Source organism: Ursus arctos, unplaced genomic scaffold (assembly GCF_023065955.2).
Source record: "Ursus arctos isolate Adak ecotype North America unplaced genomic scaffold, UrsArc2.0 scaffold_18, whole genome shotgun sequence".
NCBI lineage: Eukaryota > Metazoa > Chordata > Mammalia > Carnivora > Ursidae > Ursus > Ursus arctos.
In genome coordinates, this window is record NW_026622852.1 from 21864419 (window position 1) to 21874879 (window position 10461).

General features: G+C 35.5%; 1 non-coding gene across 1 annotated transcript; it reads left to right on the plus strand.

Annotated features, from left to right (window-relative positions):
- The first annotated feature begins 10156 nt into the window (after nucleotides 1-10156).
- On the plus strand, nucleotides 10157-10261 carry LOC113260672 (U6 spliceosomal RNA). Its single transcript, XR_003318052.2, has one exon. It is a non-coding gene; the product is annotated as a U6 spliceosomal RNA (small nuclear RNA).
- The last annotated feature ends 200 nt before the right edge of the window (nucleotides 10262-10461 follow it).

The following is a 10461-nucleotide window of genomic DNA, read 5'->3' on the forward strand; positions in this document are numbered from 1 at the left end:
TCTCTCTGTGTCCTTTCTCTTTCTTTTCCTCTCCCTCGGCCACCCTCTCCCTCTCTCTCTCCTTTTTCAACAGCTGAAACAGGAAAGAGTAAAATTGAGCTTCTGGATTCAATGAGATTCCCCCATGCATCCTATTCACCTTCTTATGTTAGAGTAGGAAATGTTCACATGCTGCTGGCTTACAGAGCAAACTTATTTATAGCTGACATTGGTTGATGGTTTTATGATAATTTTAATGAAATGTTTTCCAGTCCCTCCAAATATAAAGGATGTTGAAAGTGTAAGATAATGCTCAACAATTGAGGGGATATAACCAACAGGGGAGAACTGATGCCATAATAACCACGCTGAGTTGTTGTAATGTGACTGTTCTCTTCCACCAGCCTTATTCACTTCTTTTTATGCTCTGGATAAACCATCTAACATAGTAGTGACTAAGTAATAATGGATCATATCCCAGCTGTGAGCAGTGTTGTGGTTAGTAAAATAGGGAGCAATCTCAAATAACATTGTGTATGACAAGTGAAACTTTAGTAATTTGCAGTGAATAATTCTGCACGAGAAGAACAGAAGATGAGGGCTCTGTGGTTCAATTCTTTACATATATCTGCATCTGTGTTTAAAACCTGAGGCTTGGGAATTTACTGTATTAGGGAATTCATCCTAGTTTCCTCACTTATGATATTGGGCGAGTTGTTTAACTTCCCCACACCTTAGTTATTCCCATCTGTAAAATAGGAAATTGAATGAGCTATTTGTGTAGAAATCACATTGTAACCAGTGGTACATAAAATGTGGTTACGGCCTCCTCCACAAGTACTGGTTCCTTCTCTTCTTCCCCTGTTCTCAGCTTTCGAAAGCCCCAAGACTCAGCTGCAGGGCTTTCCTTTTCTACACTTTCTCTGTAAAAATGCTTTTCTTTTCTTTTTTTTTTTTCTGTTCTTTTCTTAAAAACTGCAGATATGCTGATGTCTCCCAGTTTTTAATTTCAAACTAAGCCTTTCTCTTCTTTGAACTCTGGCCTACTTAACAACCCCCCTTAGACGTCTGATGAGCGTCTTCAACATCGAACATTCAAAATTGAGATAAAATTTGTCTCCCCAAACCACTAGTCTGCTGTTGTCCCAGTGTATCCTACATCAGCAAGTAAAATAAACTGTATTCTCTTCGACTCATATTCAATTTATTAGCAAACCCTGTCTTCTCCTTCAAAATGCCCTTGAATTTGTACTGCTTTTAACTTTTTTCATCATGATTGAAACAATCAACATCTCTCACTGAATTGCTATAATAGTCTCCTAACTGGATTTCCTTGTCCAGTTTTTTTTAATTTAAATTCAATTAGCCAACATATGGTATATCATTAGTTTCAGATATGATGTTCAATAATTTATCAGTTGCATATAACACCCAGTGCTCATCACATCATGTGCCCTCCTTAATACCCTTCACCCAGTTACTCCATCTCCCCACCCATCTCCCCTCCAGCAATCTTCAGTTTGTTTCCTATAGTTAAGATTCTCTCATGGTTTTTCTCCCACTCTGATGACTTTCCATTCAGTTTTCCCTCCTTCCTCTCTGATCCTTTGCACCGTTTCTTACATTCCACATGAGTGAAACTATATGATAATTGTCTTTCTCTGTTTGACTTATTTTGCTCAGCATAGTACCCCCCAGTACTATCCATGTTGATGTAAATGGTAGGCATTCATCTTTTCTGATGGCGGAGTAATATTGCATTGTATATATATATACATACTACATCTTTATCCATTCATCTGTCAATGGACATCTGGATTCTTTCCATAGTTTGGCTATTGTGGACATTGCTGCTATGAACATTGGGGTACAGGTGCCTCTTCAGATCACTACATTTGTATCTTTGGGATAAATACCTAGTGGGGGGGGGGGCGCCTGGGTGGCACAGTCGTGAAGCGTCGGCCTTCGGCTCAGGGCATGATCCCGGCGTTATGGGATCGAGCCCCACATCAGGCTCTTCTGCTATGAGCCTGCTTCTTCCTCTCCCACTCCTCCTGCTTGTGTTCCCTCTCTTGCTGGCTGTCTCTATCTCTGTCAAATAAATAAATAAAATCTTAAAAAAAAAATACGTAGTAGGGCAATTGCTGAGTCGTAGGAACCTCCACGCTATTTACTAGAGTGGCTGTACCAGCTTGCATTCCACCAACAGTGTAAGCGAGTTCCCCTTTTTCCACATCCTCACCAACATTTGTTGTTTCATGTCTTGTTAATTTAAGTCATTCTGACTGGTGTGAGGTGGTATCTCATTATGGTTTTGATTTGTATTTCCCTGATGCCAAGTGATGTGGAGCATTTTTTCATATGTCTGTTGGCCATTTGTATGTCTTATTTGGAGAAATGTCTGTTCATGTCTTCTTCCCATTTCTTGACTGGATTTCTTGTTTTTTGGGTGTTGAGTTTGATAAATTCTTTATAGATCTTGGGTACTAGCCCTTTATCTGACATGTCATTTGCAAGTATCTTCTCCCATTCCGTAGGCTGCCTTTTAGTTTTGTTGAGTGTTTCCTTTGCTGTGCAGAAGCTTTTTATTTTGATGAAGTCCCAATAGTTCATTTTTGCTTTTGTTTCCCTTGCCTTTAGAGACATGTCTAGCAAGAAGTTGCTGCAGCTGAGGTCACAGAAGTTGCTGCCTGTGTTCTCTTCTAGGATTTTGATGGATTCCTGTGTCACATTGAGGTCTTTCATCCATTTTGAGTTTTTCTTTGTGTATGATGTAAGAAAAAGCTCGAGTTTCATTCTTCTACATGTGACTGTCCAATTTTCCCAGCACCGTTTATTGAAGAGACAGTCTTTTTTCCATTGGATATTCTTTCCTGCTTTGTCGAAGATTAGTTGACCATAGAACTAAGGGTTCATTTCTGGGCTCTCTATTCTGTTCCATTCATCTATGTGTCTGTTTTGGGGCCAGTACCATACTGTCTTGATGATTACAGCTTTGTAATGTAGTTTGGGGACTTCCTGTTTTTATCCTTGAACAATGACAGTTTATTCTTTATCTAAGAGAAGAGTAGTTATTTAAAAATATAAATCAGATGATGCCTCTTAGTGGCTTTCCTTATCTTTCAGAGCAAAATCCCACTAAATGTCATGGTTTCAATAGCCCTGCTATCTCTCTGACCTTATCCCCATTCCTTATACTTTTCTCACTCAATTGTATACAAACAGGTCCAAGTGAACAAGTTCTCATCTCAATGCATTTGCAATTTCTGGACTTTTTAAAATGAATTTGGGTCAGAGCTGTTATGGCTGGCATGGTTAGGTCATCTGGGATAGCTGAGGCCTCTGTTCACTTTTTTCTTCTATCCACAAAGTGGCTAAACTTGGGATATTTCATGGGGTAGCAGAATTTTTTTCCAGCAGCAAGAGAAGTTAAGCCTTAATATATTACATACAAGCTTCTGGTCCTGTCCTTTGTTAATGTATCATTGGCCAAGGTAAATTCAATGATCAAACCCAAGTGTGGGAGAGGATTATAAAAGAGCATGTATATATGGATATATCATTTAATGGTGGCATTACTAGAACAATTTTATAGTTTCTATTGCTGCTGTAATATGTTACCACAAACTTACTGAATTTTACAGTCTTCCTTCTAGAAGAGAAATCTGTTTCCAGGGAGCAATCTGTGTCCTTGCCCTCTCCAGCTTCTAGAGGCTGCCTACGTTCATTGGATTGTGACCCCTTCTTCCATCTTCAAAACACATTACTCCCACCTCCACTTTTATCATCACTTCTTCTGACTTTGACCCTCTGTCCTCTCTCTTTTGAAGACCCTTGTAGTCACACTGGGTCCATCCAGAAAATTCAGAACATTTGCCTCATCTGAAGATTCCTAACTTGTTCACATCTGCAAAATTACTTTTGTTCTATAAAGTAACACACACAAGTTCCAGAGATTAGGGAATAGATAGATATCTTTTCGGGGTCCATTATTCAACATACTGCATTTATCATGTATTCGCAGGGCCTAGAAAACATTCTGGCATGAAGTAAATACTCTTTAGATGTCTGTTGAGTGAATGAACAAGTTACTGGAGTAAATTTGTTTAAAGACCTGTTTATACTAGAAGATACAGTAAAGAAACATTGTATATGCAAGAAATTTTTTCAAATATACTGATTATATATAATGTGTACAAGCAAGGTCATTTTTAAAGTATTATCAAGTTCAGTTTTAAGTATTATGAATTGATAGAAAAATAAGAAAGTCAGTATGTATGTTTTAATACATTTATTTAAATTGTGTTTGTCAATATATATGTGTGTATTGTGGGACATGGGAGAACTCTGGTGGCTGATAATGCAAATGTTATGATAAAATTTTGAGTTTTATGCAACTACAATATAAAGACAGTTTCAAATATGAATTACTAGCTAATGTATTACTTGTATTAACTCATTTGATCTTTGTAACAATCCATGTTGCAGATACTATTAAATTCATTTTTTCCTAATGAATGTACTAAATAAAAACAATTGCTTAAATGATTTGTTCAATATCTTATAGGTACTAAGCAGTGGAACCCATGCAGATGGTTTCAGAATCAGCTACTAAATCATTAAGCTATAGTATTTTTCTGAACACAAAGAGTTTTCTGGTAGATAAAGGAAGAAAACAATGACATCTCATTGGGATCACAACTTCTTGGGTTTGTATCATTTATATTCAGATATATTTTTAAGAGAAAAAAATTTTTACAAGTAAAGAAAATAGTATGAGATGATTCAGAGAGACAGGGAAACTTGATGTCTCTATGAGAAACAGGAAATATTCTTGTTTGAGTGAAGCATCTGGAATATGTTTCCCTGTAGGAGAAATCAGACCAAGAAGGTAGATTGAGAACATGTTATGGGAGAATGTGATGAGGTGACACATCTGTCCTAATTTTTTTTTATTAAAGATTTTATTTATTTATTTGAGATGAGGTGACACATCTGTCCTAATTTTTTTTTTATTAAAGATTTTATTTATTTATTTGAGAGGGAGACCACATAGGAAGAGGAAGAGGGAGAAGCATACTCCCTACTGAGCAGAGAGCCCGATGCAGAGCTCTGTCCCAGGACCCTAAGATCATGACCTGAGCCAAAGGCAGATATCTAACTGATTGAGCCACCTAGGCACCCCCCATCCTAATTTTGATAAACAATGGGAAGCCTAACTGGGAGAATGATCGATTAAACTGGCTTTTCAAAGTTTGATTTCACAATGGCATATAGGATCATCTAGCATACTTACAGAATTCAGGAAGAAAAGTGAAAAATGCACAGTTCCACATAAAAATTTTACTTCATTCTGCAAAGGTGTGAAAATGTGAGAATTGATTGAAATGTTTCTTTCTTTCTTTTTTTTTTTTTTTAAAGATTTTATTTATTCATTTGACAGAGAGACAGCCAGCTAGAGAGGGAACCCAAGCAGGGGGAGTGGGAGAGGAAGAAGCAGGCTTCTGTTGGAGGAGCCTGATGTGGGGCTCGATCCCAGAACACTGGGATCACGCCCTGAGCCGAAGGCAGACGCTTAATGACTGAGCCACCCAGGCGCCCCTGATTGAAATGTTTCTACTTCCTTTTCACCCTCATTTTTTCTTCAGTAGGAAGGTACCACGGCAGGGCAGGTAAGGCTGATGGAGATGATTTTGACAATGTACCTGTCTAAGGTTTAGTTATCCTGAAGTCCATCTCCACTTTTATCCTTCCTTTAGTTTGACTAGTTGCTTCAATGTTGTCTCCATTTTTGGTTGATCAGTTCAAATTGGGTTTCTACCCCTTGTAATGAGTGCTAATACACCTTTAGATTTTTATATCGGAAATTTGGGTGAATAAGTTCTAGTCCACGAAATTTCTTTAAGGGTAAAGGAAGCTCAGAAAGAAGGAAAACTAGGAAAAGTTAAAGGCTTAAAAAAACAACCAAATGTAACACGAAAAGATGTTTATATATGTACAAAGAGTATGGAAAATGGCAATCTTCAATGGGTGCTCCTTGCATTCTCTTACATTTCAAATTAAAGATTGTTTTTGTATTCTTGTACTTTATTTAGATCTTTCCTCCTTCACCAAAATGCTTATCATTTCAATGATTGTGATAACTGTCAGAGATTACTTTACATCAATAAATGACTCCATGAATCTTGTTTTACCTATGATAATAGTTTTAATGAAAATTTTCTCATAATTCTCAAAAAGTCACTTGTGATTCCCAGGCTCCATCTTGCACTAACATGTATACGAACAATACTTACTTTATTAGTTAATTAATTTTGAAATTGTGGTGTTTCACAATGGTGACCTCATGCAGTTAATTGCCAACTGGTTATTGTCTATGAACACTCCAGAACATGACAACTAATACAACAATTTGCTTTTCAATTTAGCAAAGGTTTTTTGTTGTTATTTTAATAAGAATATCCTATACATTCAGAAGGTTAAACACATTGGAAATGTAATTCTATTATTAGGATATTGACTCAAATTTCTAGAAAGTAATTTGGCAATATCTTCTAAGACTCTAAAAAGTGTTAAGGGCTTTTGACTTAATTTCTCTTGGAGAATCTACATAAGAACATAATTCAAAATAGTGAAGCAAGGCAGAAAAAGATTAATGTTTAAAACGTTAACTGTAGATTTTTTGTTAAAAATGGAAATAACCTGTATAATGGACTTTGTTTGCAATGTTACATCCATAAAACAAATATTATTTAATCAAATGATATTTAGAAGAAGTTTTTAAAACATGAAAAATGTATGTGGAAAATTTCAAGTGTAAAGAGTTATAATCAAAATGATATGCACGTTATAATGATGCTATGTCAAAATATATATCAATAAGGGAATTGAGAGAAGCAGACTGAAATGTACTTTCAGATTTTCTCCTTAAAAAATAAATAGTTCTCATGTTTATTAGAGTCAACATATAGTTCAATCAATTGACCTTATATTTCCTAGAATATTGCAATGGTTCAAAGAGTAATATTGGATAAAACTGAAGAATCACATGGGAAACAAAGAAATTTGAGGAAAAAAAAATCTATTGGTTAATACAGTTATTTCCCCAGTTGATGATACAGAAATGAAATGAAGCTTCCAAGTTCAGCATGGTTGAATAAACTGAAGATCAAGAACCTCAAAGATGTAAAGAGCACTGGAAATGTCATTCATTTTATCCCTTGCTATCTATAAACTGCTCCCAGAAAAATGAGAATATATTCTATTTTTTATTATAATTCTCTAGAGAAAACATTGCTATAACTTCCCATTTAAACTAAGTTAAGACCATTATTTCAAAGGTCTGTAAGGAAAAAACTTTTTCAAAACCCAAGACAAAAATATATATCCTCTTTTTACTGGAAATTTAAATTTTCTAATCATTACCTTGGATTTTTTACATTGCTGTTGGTCACTATTTAGTCATTTTCTAGTTTTCTAATTTAGTTAAAACAATTTTATACCCTTCAACTTTTCCCAATATCTGTGATTTTTCATTCTACTAATTACTATTGAGCTCTTTTCTGAATAGTCTTCAGTTTCTCTGCACGCCAGTTGATTTGTGTAACAAAGAACTAGTCAGATCCTAATTCCTCACTTCATAAGTTCTAGTAATCACTTTAATTTTTTAAATATACTGCTCCAAATAAAATTTTTGTGATTTAATTATAACAATGGCCGATATTTTGTCATTTAAAAGGTTACTGTTAGGAGAAGAATTCTAGCACTCAGTAAACACCACGATATCTCTATAACCAATTTTTCTTTATTATTATCTCAGGGTAAGACATGCTTCCAGATCTTATTCCAATATTAGGTCTCCATCTTTTAGTCTGATTGCTAAAATAGCAAATCAGTGTCCTAAAGGAACACCTACTTATACTGAATATTCTTTCCATAATCAAATTTACAAAAGTAACATTCTTAAAAATTAAGCTTTCATTTTATCATACTCTCTTCAAAAGTGTATAATGACAACTGATTGCTTATTGGATTAGTGTGTGTGTGCGTGCACTAAGGACACTTAACAAGAGATCTAGCTATTAAATACTTATACGCCCAGCACAGTATTAACTATAGTCACAATGTTGTAAACCAGAATTGGGGTTGCTGGAACATATGATAGTTCTATTTTTTATTTTTTTTAGAAAAACACTGTACTGTTTTCTATAGTGGCTGCAGCATTTTACATTTTACATCCCCACTAATGGTGTGGATGGGGTCCCATTTTTCCCACATCCTCACCAACACTACTTGATACATACATATATATCATGATATATGATAAACAATGGGAAGCCATTCTAAATAGATGTGACATGATACCGCATTGTGGTTTTGATCTTCATTTCCCTAATGATTAGATGATCAAGCATCTTTTTCTCTATCTGTTGGCCATTTGTATGCCTTTGCACAAAAGTCTATTCAAGTCCTTTTCCTAATTTTAAATCAGGTATTTCTTTTTCTTTCTTTCTTTCTTTCTTTCTTTCTTTCTTTCTTTCTTTCTTTCTTTCTTTCTTTTTCTTTCTTTCTTTTTTTTTTTTTTTTGTTGTTGTTGTTATTTGGTTTGGTTTGTTTTTTGATATTGAGTTTAGGAATTCCTTACATATTTTGGAAATTTACCCCTTATCTGATAGGTGGTTTGTAAGTATTTTCTCTCATTCTGTAGCTTTCCTTTTAACTCTGTTGATTGCTTCCTTTGCTGTGCAGTGGCTATTTAGTTTGGTGTTGTGCCATTTGTCTTATTTTGCTTTTGTTCCTTGTGCTTTTGGCGTCATATCCAATAAACTATTGCCAAAACAAATGCCATGAGGCTTTCCGTATGTTTTCCTCTAAAACTTTACAGTTTCAGGTTTTATGCTTAAATATTTAATCTATTTCAAGTTAATTTTTGTTCATGGTATAAAAGAGATTTAATTTCATTCTTTTGCATATGGATATCCAGTTTTCTCAACCTCATTTGTTGAAGAGACTACCTTTTTACCAGAGTATATTCTTTTTCTTCTTAAAGATTTATTTATCTATTTGAGAGAGAGTGTGTGTAAGCATGTGAGCGGGGAAGGGTAAAGTGAGAGGAAGGGAACCTTGAGCAGACGCTCTGCTGAGCACAGAGCCCAATGTCGGGCTCAATCTCATGACCCCAAGACCATGACCTGAGCCAAAAGCAAGAGTTGGACGCTTAACCAACTGAGCCACCCAGGCAGCCCTCCCTAGAGTATATTCTTGACTTCCTTGTCAAAGAATAGTTGACCATATATGTGTGGGTCTATTTCTGGGCTTTCTATTCTGTTCTATTGGTCTATACATCTATTTTTATTCCAGTAACATACTGTTTTAATTACTATAAATTTGTAATATATTTGTTTCAGGAGTATGATATCTCCTTCTTTGTTCTTCTTTCTCAAGACTTTTTTGGCTATTTAGGATCTTTTGTGGTTTCATGCGAATTTTAGGGTTGGTTTTTGCTATTTCTGAAAAAAAAAATCATTGGGATTTTGATAGAGATGGCCTTGAATCTGAAGATTACTTTGAGTAGAATGAACTTTTACTAATATAAATTATTTCAAAGCATGAACATAGGATTTCATTCCATTTATTTGCATCTTTTTAAATTTATCTCAGCAGCGTGTTGTAGTTTTCAGTATACCAGTCTTTCACTTCCTTGGCTAGGTTTACTCTGAACCATTTTATTCTTTTCTTTTTAAAAGATTTTATTTATTTATTTGAAAGAGAGAGAGAGAGAGAGAGAGAGAGAGAGGATATGAGCAGGGGAGAGGGGCAGAGGGAGAAGCAGACTCCCCACCAAGCAGGGAGCCCATGCAGGGCTCAATCCCAGGACCCTCAGATCACGACCTGAGCTGAAGGCAAATGTTTAACCAACTGAGCCACACATGTGCCCCTTATTCTTTTTGATGCTATTGTAAATGTTTAAATTTTGTTTTAAATTTCTTTCTAGGATTATTTGCTGTTAGTGTATAGCAACACAACTAATTTTTGTATACTGATTTTGTATCATACAACTTTTACTGAATTCAAACCCCACAACCAAAAGGACCAGATGGCTTCACTGGTGAATTAAACACCAAGCATTTAAAGAATAAACATCTATCCTTCTCAACACTTGAAAAAAAAGTGAAGAGTGCTCACTTCAGCACATACACGAAAAATTGGAATAATACAGAGAAGATTAGCATGACTCCTGCACAAGAATGACACACAAATTTGTGAAGCATTCATATTTTTTTAGTAATAGCTGGGTCACCACCCTTAAAGAGATAGCAGCTTGACTGGAGAAGTAACAAAAACCCAGCAGTTTGCACAACAGGAGACAGATCTGTTTGTACTGATTTTGCAGGGTGTAGGACTTCTCCAAAAGTGAGGAACTTGGCAGGCACCATTTTCCTTCCCACCCTCCAGCATACACACTGAACTACCTTCAAGAGG